Raw genomic sequence first — 14,906 nt, forward strand, 5'->3', positions numbered from 1 at the left:
AAGTAATTCTTTGAAGCCAACGCCAACAGTACAAGAGCATGTTGGGGACTCTTCAAGGGACTTGGAATTCAATGAGCCAAAAACCAACTCCTCCAGTGAAATCAGTTTAGATGACTGCCACATTATATCTGAAAGTAGCAAATGTGTAAGAAACCAACTTGTCTCATTAGTGCACGGGTCCACATTGAAATTCCAGTCTTTCTTTTTCAATAGTTCAGCTATTTCACTAAGGGCTTTCACTGCTAAATGCATAGGTGTCCATTTTTCCACCAGTTTGAAATAGAATGAATTGAAGTGATATGAAGAAATATATATGGAGAATTACAAATAGAAAGAAGTGGAAATTAAGACTTCCTTACCTTCATTATCAGGAGTTGATGCTTGTGCTGCCATACACAAAACTAACAAGAACACAGCAACAGTAAAGCTAATGTGAAGAACCCTTTTCATCGTGTCTGCTCCTCCGCTGAGTCACTATCTCTGCGCGCTTTTGAATCACAGAAAGTATGATACTATCATCACTTAATGCTTCAACAAAAAACATAACATCACAGAAAGTACGTTTAAGAGCAACCACATCAGTCCATGTATTTTACACATCTATTTTTACACTAAAAACATACTTTTTCTATTTTACACATTCACTTTTACAAAACACCTATATCAGTTCATCTATTTTATCACCTCCTTTATTTAAATAATCAAGTTTTTCAATTTTTTTATTATTTCCTCAACCGACCACTTTATTATATGCGCGTTCTCATTTTTTCTATACAGCTCTCTCTTTCTTTTCTGATAAAGCTCTCTCTCTCTCTCTGTGGGAACCCATTTTCGGTTCTCATTTCTTCTTTTCTGATAAAGCTCTCTCTCTCTCTCTCTCTCTCTCTCTGATACAGCTCTCTACACCCATAACCCATCTCTATACCCAAATCTGAATCAACTCTCCCTCTCGGTCTATACCGATCCACAGCTCCCGATCTCCCTAGCTCCGATCCATAGCTCCGATCCACAGCTCCGATCAGGCAAGCACCGATCTCCCTAGCTCCAATCAGGCAAGCACCGATCTCCCTAGCTCCGATCCACAAGCACCGATCAGTTATTGTATCTTCCTAGCTCCGATCAGGCAAGACCCATACCCACGAGCTCCGATCAAGCGAGACCCACGAGCTCCGATCGTTCCAGTCAAGTGTATCTCTGTGTTTTCTTTTTTTTTCTTTTTTTTTTTTTCACTTTTGAGCAAGTGTATCTCTATGTTGATTTGTCTGTGGATGTGTTTGGGTTAATTTTCAGCTGATTTTGGGTTTTCTGTTGATTTTGGGTTAATTTTCAGTTGAGTTTGGTTAATACTCTGTGCTAGATTTCGGTGTTTGGTGGTGGCGCTGGGTTTGGTGGTTGGGTGGTTATTCTGGCGCGCTAGGTTGTTGTAATGGTTAGGGAAGAGAAGTCGTTTGACAGGGGAGAGAAAATAATGTTCAAAAATTGTTTACACGGTAAACAGTAACCGTGTATATATGCACGATTACTGTTCATTTTGCAAGACATCGTATATATATAGACATTTTTACATGGACTGATGTGGAAGAATTTTGGGGTAAAATGTGTAAATTGGAGCACTTTTTGTATTTTAGATGAGTATCCACGAGCTGGTGTGGATGCTCTAAGGGTCCCAAATGAATTTAATTTTATGAAGTGAGCCTTGCTTAGCTTGACTTCGTTGACCGGTACATTATCAGACGAATGTATAGGTACAACGTTAAAGTTCAATAATGAAGTAAAGTTCCTTTTTTGTTTTTTTGGCTTTTGTTATCTGGTGCTGTTCAGCCCCCGTTAAAATTGATTTTTTTTTTTATTAATTTTATTAATAAAGTATTGTTGCTTTTCAGGTGTAGAAAAAAAAAAAATGGTGAAGCAGCACTTAAGAGCCGTTTGGTAATGTTGCTACAACGTTGTTTGTATTTTTTGAAAATACGTGTGAGTGGGAAAATGTATAAAAATACGTGTAATATTATTTAAATACTAAAAACTATTATTTAAACAACGGTAATAAGCGGGCCCTAAATTGTCGGTAGAATCACATGCAATCTTAGTACAGTGGTTACTCTACCAATAGTGTTTGTAAGATGTGGAATAAGAGTCGTGGTTTAAGTTTCAAGAGGAAACTTTACACATATATACTTACATTAAAATAAGGTATCCTTCAAGCATAAAAAATCGTACATTTTACAGTATGACGGAAATCCCCTTTTAAGTTCTTCCCTTATCCTCTCCTTTACTAACATTTTCAATTTTGACTTCGTTGACTAGTACATATCAGACTAAGACACAGTACGAATGTATAGGTACAATGTTAAGAGTTCAATAATGAAGTTCGTCTATTGTTTTTTGCTATTTTTAAAATCAAAATTGTGATTGATATTATGTAATTTTAAAAAAAATATTTATTTTACTAGCAAAATTTTGGAAGCTAGATGAATAGATTTTAAAAATAATAATAATTCATTTGGACATTTCCACAAACATCTAATGATCAAACATCAAAAATCAAAACAAAATCCATGTTAGAAATTCTTTAGATAGCACAAACTGAACAATCATAATGACAACTTCATTTAATAAAACATTAATTATGTTTCAAACAAAATATCCCTGACTAATAATAGAAAATCTTTCCAACCAAAATTTCAAAATTATGATACCTCAAACTTTAGAAATTAACCTAATTTATGCATATTCTATCTAATTTTAAATTTTCCGCTCAAAACAAACAACCAAGTATAACAATAATGTTATTTTTGGAACCATAGTAAGAATACCTTAAAAGTTCTAACACTTTAGTTTTAGGAACTAGATGTTATTTGTTATAGGTTGCTTGTGGTTATTTGGGTGAGCGTGTCATATAATGGGCCTTCACATGACCTAATTGAGCTAAGGGGTTAGTAACACTCTCCCACTACCATGTGGCCCGCAAATAGGCTTTATAAGGAACATGATTTTCCTAAATTTTCTCATTTTTCCAACACTTCTTTTCATTTTTTTTCAACGACTCCTTTTAACAAACTATTTCATGTTTTCACTTGATTTTTTCAAGTAAAGTCCAAACAAGCAATTAATTTACGAAATTTCTAATGTTAAGATTAAGTTTTAAGGTCAATTTACTTACTAATCCCCTCAGAAAATTAAATTATTAACACCCTCAGAGTCAATAATTTTTGCAAATTTGAGGAGCCCTCTCTTTAGAGCCCATTACTAATGTACCACTTTTCATGAGTTTATTAATTAACCGCTAAATTGCAAATTACACCTCTAAAGATTGGGAGTGCTTGGATTTTACACCTTGAAGTTTCAAAATTTAGATTTTACCCCCTAAAATTTGGGAGTATTTGGATTTTACACCTTGAAGTTTCAAAATTTAGATTTCACCCCCTAGAGTTCTATTTTGTTTGCATTAGCAACCACTTTGTCCATCTTTTCCATTAAGTGTCACATAAACTTGCCATGCATGTTTAGTTTATCCAATAAAATGATGTCATATCATTTTTGTAGCCTAAAATAATTAAATAATTAAATTAAAATGACATGACATAATAAAAATGATGTAGCATCATTTCCTTCGTCCATATTTTCTGTTAAATACCACATAAACTTGTCAAGCGTGTTTAGTTTATCCATATAGAATAGAATAGAACTTCAGGGGGTAAAATTTTAATTATGAAACTTCAAAAAGTAAAATCCAAACACCCCCAACTTTAGGAAGTAAAATATAAATTCTGAAACCTAATGGTGTAAATCCAAACACCTCTAAACTTTAAGGGATAAAATCCAAATTCTGAAACCTAATGGAGTAAAATTCAAATACCCCCAAATTTCAAAGGGTGATATCCAAATTCTGAAACTTCAGAGTATAAAATCTAAATACTCCCAAACTTTAGGGATGTAGTTCCCAATTAAGCCTTAGTAACAGGTTTCATTTTAAGGTAAGTTTACTAAGGTGGAGTTTGGATAGCGTCTGCGTTGCGCATTTGCAAGTTTGTGTTGTTTTTCTGTGGGTCCCGTGCACTGTTCACGGGACCCGTAAGTACTTTATTAAAAAAAAACTTTAAAATTGGGTCCCACAGCACTATTCACACATTTAAAAATTATTTTGCTACCGTGTTTTCAGTTTTTAGTTTTCAGCAATAAGTGGTGTTAGGACATATGTGATTCACTTGTTAGGAATATATGTCACAGTTTTATGTAATCGGCTAATCCTTTAACAAAACGCACTTTACTTGTATTTGGGTAGATCTAGAATGTGTTTGATACTTTAAGAAACCTTGTTTCAAGTTCAAGTGTTAAAACCATGTAAGTCTGTCCAAGATTCAAGTTTGAAAAGTGTCTGTCATTAAAGCTCGACAGCTAGCTCAACAGCTAGCCATCTATCGAGCCTTGAAGAGCTGTTCCAGGTCGTGGCTCGACAGCAACTCGATAGATAGGCATCTGTCGAGGTTTATGAAAAAACAAAGTTTCAGTTCTGTTTTGACTCCAATCCGTGATTGTATGTTTGGGTTTTCTTTTCTCACAATCCTAGACGTATAAAAGGATTATTTTAAGGGCCGTCAAAAGAGACACAAGTTGCACAAGTGTTGAGCAAAGTTTGTTCAAGCAAATTGTGACCGAAGACAGAATTTGCCCTAGTTCATCTTTCTTGTGAAGAAGCTGTTGTGTTTGTGCACCGTAAGGTTTTGTAACCAAAGAGCTTCTCGATTTTCATCATGTGATAAACTGAAGAACTTTGCAGCTAACAACCTTCTCTAGTTGGTGATTGAAGTCGCATACCACGCAATTAGTTAGTCACGCACTAGGAGCCATGCATTACAAGGAGAGATTGTCACTACGGAACAAGTCCAATTGGATATTGGGGTCAGGGTTCAACTGTAGGTTGGTATAAGGTACTAGGATTCCTTTACTTGTAACCGCTTGTTGTGATAATAGTGGATTCTCGGGAGTGGTGACCTTAAATTCACCCGGTAGGGTTTTTGCCGTGTAGGTTTTCCCCATTCGTAAACAAATCACCGTGTTAATTTAATTTCCCCATTGGTGATTTATTTGTGCTACCACGCATCTTGCATGTTAATTTGATTAATTAATAAACTTGGCTAATTAATCAATTAATTTATCACAAGGGGTCAATTTGTTTTTTGCCTATCAAGTAGTATCCAAACAGACTCTAAATTAGCCAATTAGTATATCTCTTTATTTTGTGAGTTTATATGTGTGTTTTGCGTATTACAATCTTGTTGGTGTCAACTTTCAAACCTTCTGATAAATTTTGCTCGTCTCATTTTTCTTTTATGTAAGGTTGAATTTAATCAACCATGTGTTGGCTTTATTCCGTGACAAATTTGCTTGTAATATACTTAGAAACCTTGTATTTAGGTGGGAATCATGTAAGGGTAGTGTGTGAGAGAGTGTGAAGAAATGCTCAAGACTGTGCAGTGAAGCAAGAACTCGCGGCTAGATCTCGCGGGAGGCTTGCGGCTTGCAAGCCGCCAAAAGTTGCACACGCGCAGAGCATGCAGGGGAGCTGAACAGTCATGCCAACTGGAGCACTACAGGACAAAAATCCAGACTAGCCATTCAGTTAGCTCGTGGCTTGAACTCGCGACTCAGTCAAGTCGCCAGCCAACCCTGTTTTGGAAAAACTTACTCTTCGCATTCCATTCTCACACCAGTATAAATACCCTCATTCCCACAAAATATGTGTGGTCATTCAGAAAGAAAAACCCTAAGAGAGGTTTCTTCAAAACACCCACCCAATTAGAGAGAGCTACTTATTCTTAGAGAGAAATCTTTGTAGTCTCTTCTCATTCCCTCTCTCATTGTCATACCTATTGAGAGGAGATTTCTATCCAAACACTACCTACACCCATTTAGAGTGTTGAGTGTTTTTGGAGCTTTGGGAAGCATTGGAAGATGCCAAGGATGGCGGATGCTATGGATTATAGCGGAATCCGGTAAGTTAGGAAAGAAATAGGTTCGGCGCAACCTCGTTGGAGCAAGAAGCTTGGAGGGCTTAGGTACACTGGGTAGATTAGGCTTGGAGGGTCTATTGCTGTTCATGTATCCCAACTTCATTTTCTAGTGGATTATTGACCACTTGGAGGGCGGCGGAGAGGTTTTACGCCGAGAGCTTCGGTTTCCTCTTCGATAACACATCGTGTGTTGTCCTTGTGTTTGCATCTTTCTTCCCTTAATCTTTGCCTTTTATTTTCTGCTGTGGATGTGATTTTAATTGGCTTAGATTAATTACTAATTCTATTTATTAGCTTATGTTCATGTTTAGTGTTTACTTTGTTTTTCATTGTTTAAACATGTTCTGTGTTGAAAAAACAGGTGTCAGAGTTTTTCGCGGCTCAGCTGGCGACTCGCCAGTCGCGAAACCCCAGTCGCGAGTTCATCCAGAAGCTTTGGCGACTCACTCGTGGCTTACTCGCGACTCGCGAAAATTTTCGCGACTGAACCTCGCGACTTGCCCAGTCGCGAAATGCCCAGAAATCGCTTTTTAAAGGGCTTTTTGTGGGAAACCTGTTTTAAACCTCTCCCATCCTCTCTTAAACCCCTCTTTCACTATTTTTACATCAAAACCCAATCAATTTGAATGGTTTTTCATTCCATTAACATCTCTAAGGTAATTGTAAACTCTTTTCATTAATTTGACCCTTAGATTATGTTTTGGAGAGTTTTGTGCTCTTAGTTGGGATTTTCATCATAGGGGTTGGGAAAACTTAATTTTCGTCAAATTTTTTCATGGGATTGGTTTCTTTTGTTGATTTGCATTGGATGTTGGCCCCTTGTGGCAAAAAGAACATGTATTAAGGGTGGATTTCATGATGTTCATGCATTGTTTCACATTATTGTTCATAGTGTGCATGCTAGGTGTTTGATAAAATGCCTCTTAGACATTTTCTCGCTTGTTTGGACTCCGATGAGTACCAAACTTTGGGGTTTCTCATGTTTCCTCATTAGGAACATGTTTGGTTCATTGGTTGTGTATTTAACACACCTTGCCCCACATGTGCATTTTTCATGCATTGGTCATGCATTGCACTTAACCACCTCTTGCACACACCTTTGCTACCCTTGTCATGCATTGGTCTATACCTTACTTCTTCATCCTAGCATGTCTTGTCTACCTTATGCTCTGTAGCATTTTACATTGTCTTAGGTTTGAGCTTCATTTTCTCATTCATCTCGCATCCCTCATGCATCATTAGCACTATTCGTTCATTCATCTCTTGCCCTCGTTTCTCCTTGACCCTTTGTCTATTCCTGACAAAAAGGGGGAGAGTATACTCTAGAGAGTATATCGAAGAGTTTTTGTCATTTCTATATGACTCTTGTGCACATCCTTAGGGAGAGAAATTCTATTTCTCATGCACATTTGTAGGGGGAGAGCTATTCCATAAGGGAGATGCATATACCAAGGGGGAGAAGACATTGTGTTAACATTAAAACTTTATTTTGTTTGTTTTCTTGTATTGCATCGTGTTTGTGTTTTGGACATGCATATATCCATATGCTATTTTGCTTCATTGAATGCATGTTCGGATGATCATTTGCTTTGCTATGTGATCATTGTAGTCATTTCTATATGACTGGTTTGGTGTATGATCAAGTTGCTCATATGTTTCACATCATGTTTACTTGATCGCAATTTACTTGTTATATTATACTTGTCCTTTTATTACTTGTTTTACCTTGAGGGTCTAATGTGTTTTGTGCAAGTGTTTCAGGCTACAAGTATATATGTTCCAAGTGCATCACAGCTTCTCATCATTCTGAAGGGGAGAAACTTTAAGCACTTTTAGCTTATATTGTTTAAGTTTTTATTCAGTATTTTGTGGTTTGTAACCATGTTGCTTTTGTAAGCTTTTAGGGTTTGCTATCATTTTCTGTAGGCTTTATGGTTTGTACCATGCTTTATGCAGCCTTTATGCTTTGTTAAATCAGTACTTCTAACTAAATGTCATGCATTTTCCTTTTAAGTACTGTCACTCTTGTGCTCTTGTAGGATTGTTCCTAGATGCATATACTTAGTGTATTATGCATTGGTTGAGTGTTGGGCATGCAAGTGACTTGCATTGAGCTTGTTAGCTTGTTTGTCCAAGTGTTCATTCCAAGTGTGAATGAGCATTGTGGTCACTACCTTGTAGTGATTGCTTGTTTGATCAAGCCATAGTTTGTTTTTTAACTCCATCTTTGCTTGATCACATCATGCCTGCTTCATATGCATTTGATGCGTTTCTGCATACAATGATCATGGTGTATTGTTGTGTTTCAGAAGATTCAAGTGCTTCACAGCTTCTAAATTTAGGTGTGAGTGAGTTTTACCATTGTTCCCAAACTCACGTTTAAGTCTAGAGTCTGTTTTAGGGTGTTTTGTCACGGAATAGCCAAAGGGGGAGATTGTAAGGTTGAATTTAATCAACCATATGTTGGCTTTATTCCGTGAAAAATTTTCTTGTAATATAGCACTTAGAAACCCTGTATTTATGTGGGAATCATGTAAGGGTAGTGTGTGAGAGAGTATGAAGAAATGCTCAAGACTGTGCAGTGAAGCAGGGACTCGCGGTTGGATCTCGCGGGAAGCTCGCGGCTTGCAAGCCGCCAAAGGTTGCACACGCGCAGAGCATGCAGGGGAGCTGAACAATCATGCCAGCTGGAGCACTACAGGACAAAAATCCAGACTGGCCATTCAGTTAGCTCGACGCTTGAACTCGCGACTCAGTCAAGTCGCGAGGTCAAGTCGCCAGCCAACCCTGTTTTGGAAAAACTTACTCTTCGCATTCCATTCTCACACCAGTATAAATACCCCTCATTCCCACAAAATATGTGTGGCTATTCAAAAAGAAAAAACCCTAAGAGAGGTTTCTTCAAAACACCCACCTAATTAGAGAGAGCTACTTATTCTTAGAGAAAAATCTTTATAGTCTCTTCTCATTCCCTCTCTCATTGTCATACCTATTGAGTGGAGATTTCTATCCAAACACTACCCACACCCATTTAGAGTGTTGAGTGTTTTTGGAGCTTTAGGAAGCATTGGAAGATGCTAAGGATGGCGGATGCTATGGATTATAACGGAATCCGGTAAGCTTGGAAAGAAATAGGTTCGGCGCAACCTCGTTGGAGTAAGAAGCTTGGAGGGCTTAGGTACACTAGGTAAATTAGGCTTGGAGGGTCTATTGCTGTTCATGTATCCCAACTTCATTTTCTAGTGGATTATTGACCGCTTGGATGGCAGCGGAGAGGTTTTACGCCGAGGGCTTCGGTTTCCTCTTCGATAACACATCGTGTGTTATCCTTGTGTTTGCATCTTTCTTCCCTTAATCTTTGCCTTTTATTTTCTGCTGTGGATGTGATTTTAATTGGCTTAAATTAATTACCAATTCTGTTTATTAGCTTATGTTCATGTTCCGAACATTTATTGTTTGACATTAAGCTTGAATTGGTTATTTTGTAATTGGGGGTCTAAACGTTCAAGGGTATTTTATACACTATTTGAACTTTCATTTTAATTTAAGTAGCGCGACATAGAGATTTTCTATTAAAAACAAAGATAAAAATAATAATAATAATCTAAAGCTTACAAATGATAATATAAATTACAAAGGCAGTATGTCTAATTTTTTCTATTAAAAAAAAAAAAATCAAATTCAGTACAAACAACCTCTACTCAACAGTCACCATGCTATAAACTCCACGATATTCTAAAAATGCAACTATAAATATGCACAATTTTCTACATAGTTTCCCTAACTTGTATGTATAGGTATAGCTCATTGATTTCATGTGGTTTATTAAGCTTTAATCAATTCTAAATATGTGGTTTATTAATTTATTTCCAATAATGTATTTGCTTTTCTAATCATTCTATTTTTTGTAGTAACTTTCAAGTTTAAAGTGTTTTTCTTGTCGTAAAGTACTAAAGTAGTATGCTACACGTTTTGTTTTTGTTTTTTTGTGAAGAAATAGCATGCTACGCGTTTATTGGTATGGAAATTGACTGCACAAAACATTCCAATTATTTATATGAAACATTGACTTGAGTAAACAGGGCAATAGAGAAAGAAAATCGGGAGAAAATGGGTTTTTGCCCCTTTTTTTAAAAAAAAAATCCAGCATTTTGCCTCCTTTCCCAAGCTAATTAGGGAAATGCTCCTGTTTTGAAACTCGATTTTTGGACAATCGAGTTATAACAAATTGAAAATTAAAAAAAAAAAAAAAATAATTTGCATGGAACTCGAGTTCATGGAGCTCGAGTTCCATACAATATTTTTATTATTATTTTAAGTTTGATCGCCTCATACCTATAGCTGCGTTCAAGGAGCCTTATAGTGGCGTTTTAAATGGCATTCTTGAGAAAATCGAATTTCAAAACAGGAGCATTTCCCTAATTAGTTTGGGAAAGGGGGCAAAATGCTTGATTTTTTGCGTAAAAGGGGCAAAGGCCAATTTTCTCCAAGAAAATCGGAACAAATTGAAAAATTATGCAACCTCTATCCTGAAGTGTCTGTCAATTGACACTCAAGTTGCCAAAATTGGCACCATGGAATCCGAAGTGTCCACCAATATTACGAGTCCCATTCTTCAAATATTTTTCATTTATTCCCTACTTTATCAGTTTTTTTGTTTTTTGGTAGTTTTAAGAGAACAATCAAAATTTTAAGAATATGATGGTAACTATTTTATTAAGTTAATCCAAATGAATATCAATTCCTGAAATTACCAAGATAATCAATTTTTTTTTTTTTTTAATGAGAAAGAAGTATTTATTAAAGAAAAAGAGAAGCTACAAAGAAGCATAATTGCTTGCCTCAACTCTGTTAATAGACTCAAAACAAAGCGGGCAGCACCCTATATCAAAAAATCCAAAAACATTATGATTAAGAGACCATTTGACCAAAGAATGGGCAGCACCATTTGAGGTTCTAGGAACCCAGCTTACATGAATGCTTGGATATTGGGAGAGCAAATAAGACATATCTAAGCAAGTGATGAGAATTCTCCATGGGATTTCATGCTCTGGCCTAGGTAGGGCCTCAACCACAACTTTGGAGTCGCTCTCAATGAAAATAGCTACAAAGTCCAAGTTGGCAGATAGCTTTATGGCACAGTTTACAGCTTCAGCTTCCGCCTGGAGAGGAAGGTTAGTGTTTACCTTCTTGGAGCACGCAAAAATCAACTCCCCTCTCCAATCTCTAGCCACAACAGCAATAGCAGAACTGATGGATTTTGGGCTGCATCAACATTGATTTTTACCATCGATCTTCTTGGCTTGGACCAGACACAAGGACGGCTAAATGAGCGAGGACAAGAGTGGCTGAATAAGGTGGATCTTGCACTCCCATGATCTTTCAACAAAATGGGAATCTTTGCAAACATATAATCAAGGTTCAGGGAATAACCCTCAAAATGAACCTGGTTTCGGTGCTTCCATATCAAATCACAAACAATTGCGCCAAATAACAGAAATTCTTCTTGCTTATCATCAAAAGGGGAAGAAATAACAAGCTGAATTAAATGTGGAGGAGAAGTCCCATATTATCCATCGTCAGGCCCCATTGGCTATTGTACCAAATTGCTTTTATAAAGGTACATAAAGCAAATAAATGAAGGCAAGATTCAACATCCGCCTTACAAAGAGAGCAAGAAGTGTCTCCCAAGTTTACGTACTAGCTTAGCAGTTCCTTTGTAGGGAGGCAATTAGCTGCAATTCTCCATAAATGGATTTTAATCCTTTCATGTAGATGAGATTTCCAGATCTTGCCTCTAGAAGAGTGTTGGGAAATTTAGACCCCGGTTGATAGAATGAACAAGTTTTAAACCTAAGTTGTTAATTAGATTTATTATGAACAAACATTGTTAAAACAAACAAACATCAATATCATGTCAATATCATGTACATCGGAATAGTAAATAAGACAAGATATGATGACTCAGGAAAACCAATAAAAAAAACTAGTTTCACAGTAAAAAATCTGGGGGGAAACCTTTCGGAAAAACAATTCACTATAGTAAAGAGAAGTTTCAGATCTAGTACAAAACCTTTGTCCCTAGACTTTACAATCCCCGTAGATGAACTTACAGCGAAAACCTTCTACCGCTTCAGAACCTCTGAACTCTCTAGTATATGAACGCCACCAATGATGCACGGATCCCAGTACGTGACTAACTCCTTTACACGAATCCCAATACATGACTAACCCTAGCAACTTGAAGAAGAAATTGTTGGCTACAAAGTTCTTCACTTCATTAGCAATGAAGATCAAGAAGTACTTGATTACAAAATCCTAAAGCGCAAAAGACGCAGTAACTTCTTTCAGAGAGAATAAGGCACTAGGTCACTTTTTGCATGTGTTCTCTTTTCCTCCACTTCTGATGGCCTTTAAAATAAGTCTTATATATGTATAGGATTGTGAGAAAAGAAACCCTATACAAATACACAAGCATGGGCCAAAAATCAGATATGGAAATTCTGATTTCGTAAGTCTCGATAGATTCAGCTTTTGTCGAGCTTCGTTCTTAAGTCTCGATAGATACTATTTCTGTCGAGGTACTTGTCGAGGTTTAATGAACAATTTTTCTTCAGTTGTTTCTTGGTCCAATCTTCATGGTTTTAATACTTTACTTGAACAACATGTTTCTTGAAGTAGTAAACCCATCTTAGATTTACCCAATTACATATAAAGTGCATTTTGTCAAAGGATTAGCCAATTACATAAAATATGTCCTTAACAATCTCCCCCTTTGGCAATCCATGACAAAACCACAACAAAACAAATAATCATGAGAGAAGTCTTAAATCACTAAACTCATAACGAATTGTTGTATTACAAAATAAATCTATCCCTACTACAAACTCTTGAAAAACTTTGCAAGAAGATAGTTCATGGCAAGATAGATTTTCACAACCTGTCTTTCTGAAACACTTAAACAAAACTCATCAAGGCATCATGTGTGAAACAGAAATAAAGATTGCGTACATAAAGAAACATGTGTATAAAGAGAGAAAAGAAACAACACATGTAGAGATAGGTGAAGAAAAACATACATCATCATCATATATATGAAAATAAGTACAATGTATGTAAATAAAATGGTCACAAGATCGGTGTATGAGAAGCTTCTAAAACAATAAGGAGGTAAACATTCCCCCTAACAAGATGAAACACAACTCCCCCTTACAAAGGCATGTATTTCTCCCCCTAACATGTAGAATCTTAAAAAGAAACCACCCGAGAAACATAAAGATGATCAAGGGGGCACAAGGAATCCATATAAATGCATGAATGTAATGAAACAAGATGCTATTACGCACATTGATGACGAAACGTAACGGACGGAGCAACGGTCACAGAATAAGTTGTGATCTCCAGACAAAAATTCTGTAATGCACTAACCGTTGAGCATAAATGCAGCACATCATTGCCCATTAATGGGGCACATAACTATACAAGAGAAGACAACAAAAGTGAAAGGTACACACAAAAAAACTCTACGAAATCACTCTCTGCTCATTTTCTCTCTAGAATCTTTCTCCCTTACTGACTTAAGCATCGGAGGCAGTTTGGCTGACGCTACATTGGCGCATTACTCTTCCACCCAGTTCATTTTGCAAGTTTTCCATCTACAGAGACGATCCCATTCACAGCATCGTCCATCCGCTATGACGAGGAGCTCAACTATTGATTTTTTGCATCATCAGTTTAGCGCCGTCTGTGGGAAACGCTAATCATTCAAGCCATCTTTTCCAGTGACAAAAGAGTTCCTCGGAGTGCGAGATGGAAGCAGAGGCCACACCTCAGCCATATGCTGTGCAACAACAATAAATCCAAGCCCTTTTGGCCAATGTGGAAGAGCTGACTCGCCAGAATGAAGAACTACGAAAGACAATGGAATCTCAAAATGCAGAACGTCGGCAAACAGGAAAAACAAAAATGAAAAAGAATCAAACTCTCAAGCCAACAGGCGAGACAAAACTTCAGGAGAAGATTCCACCAGGGTGGAGAATGAACTTCGCAACATGAGGAAAGAGATGGATGAACTAAAAAGTGCTATGAAGGACAAAGGCGAGAGAATTTGGATGGGATGATCTGAAGGACGGACTCATCATTCACTAATGAAGTGTTGAATTGCCCTCTCCCACCAAAATTTCGTCTCCCACAATTGGAGTCATATGACGGTTCCAAGGATCCCTTGGATCACATCGAATCATTCAAAATGCTAATGCTATTACAAATGATTCCAAACGAGGTAATGTGTAGGACATTCCCAACAACATTAAAAGGAGCAAAGGAGAATCACTAAGACACAAAAAACCAACTGGCCATCTTCTCAACATTTAACAGGCAGAAGGAGAATCACTAAGACAGTTCATCACCTGAATCAATAAAGAGTTACTCAGGTAGATGAAGCTGAAAATCAAGTCATCTTAACGACCTTCCAAGCAAGGTTGCTACCAGGAGATTTCTTCTTCTCAATCACTAAAAGTCCACTAAAAGCAGTAGCGGAGTTACTCCATAAAGCTCAGAAGTACATTAATGCCGAAGATGCGGTGCTCGCAAAAGAAATGAAAGGAAAAAGGAAGAGAGATGAAGGAATAGGCAACAATCGCGACAAGAAGAAGGAGACATGAAGTGTTGGGCAGACCACTGGGAAAAAGAAGGAACTTCTAGACAAGAAACCCAGGTTCACTAACTTCACCCCTCTAATAATGCCAATTGACTAGATCCTTATGCAAATAAAAGATGATCCCTCCCTACAATGGCCGAAGCCAATTAGCACTCCAGTAGAAAGAAGAGACAAGAATAAATACTGTAGGTTCCACCAGGATCACGGGCATCGTACTGATGAGTGTAGACATTTGA

The sequence above is a fragment of the Quercus lobata genome, chromosome 5 (genome assembly GCF_001633185.2).
Source record: "Quercus lobata isolate SW786 chromosome 5, ValleyOak3.0 Primary Assembly, whole genome shotgun sequence".
NCBI lineage: Eukaryota > Viridiplantae > Streptophyta > Magnoliopsida > Fagales > Fagaceae > Quercus > Quercus lobata.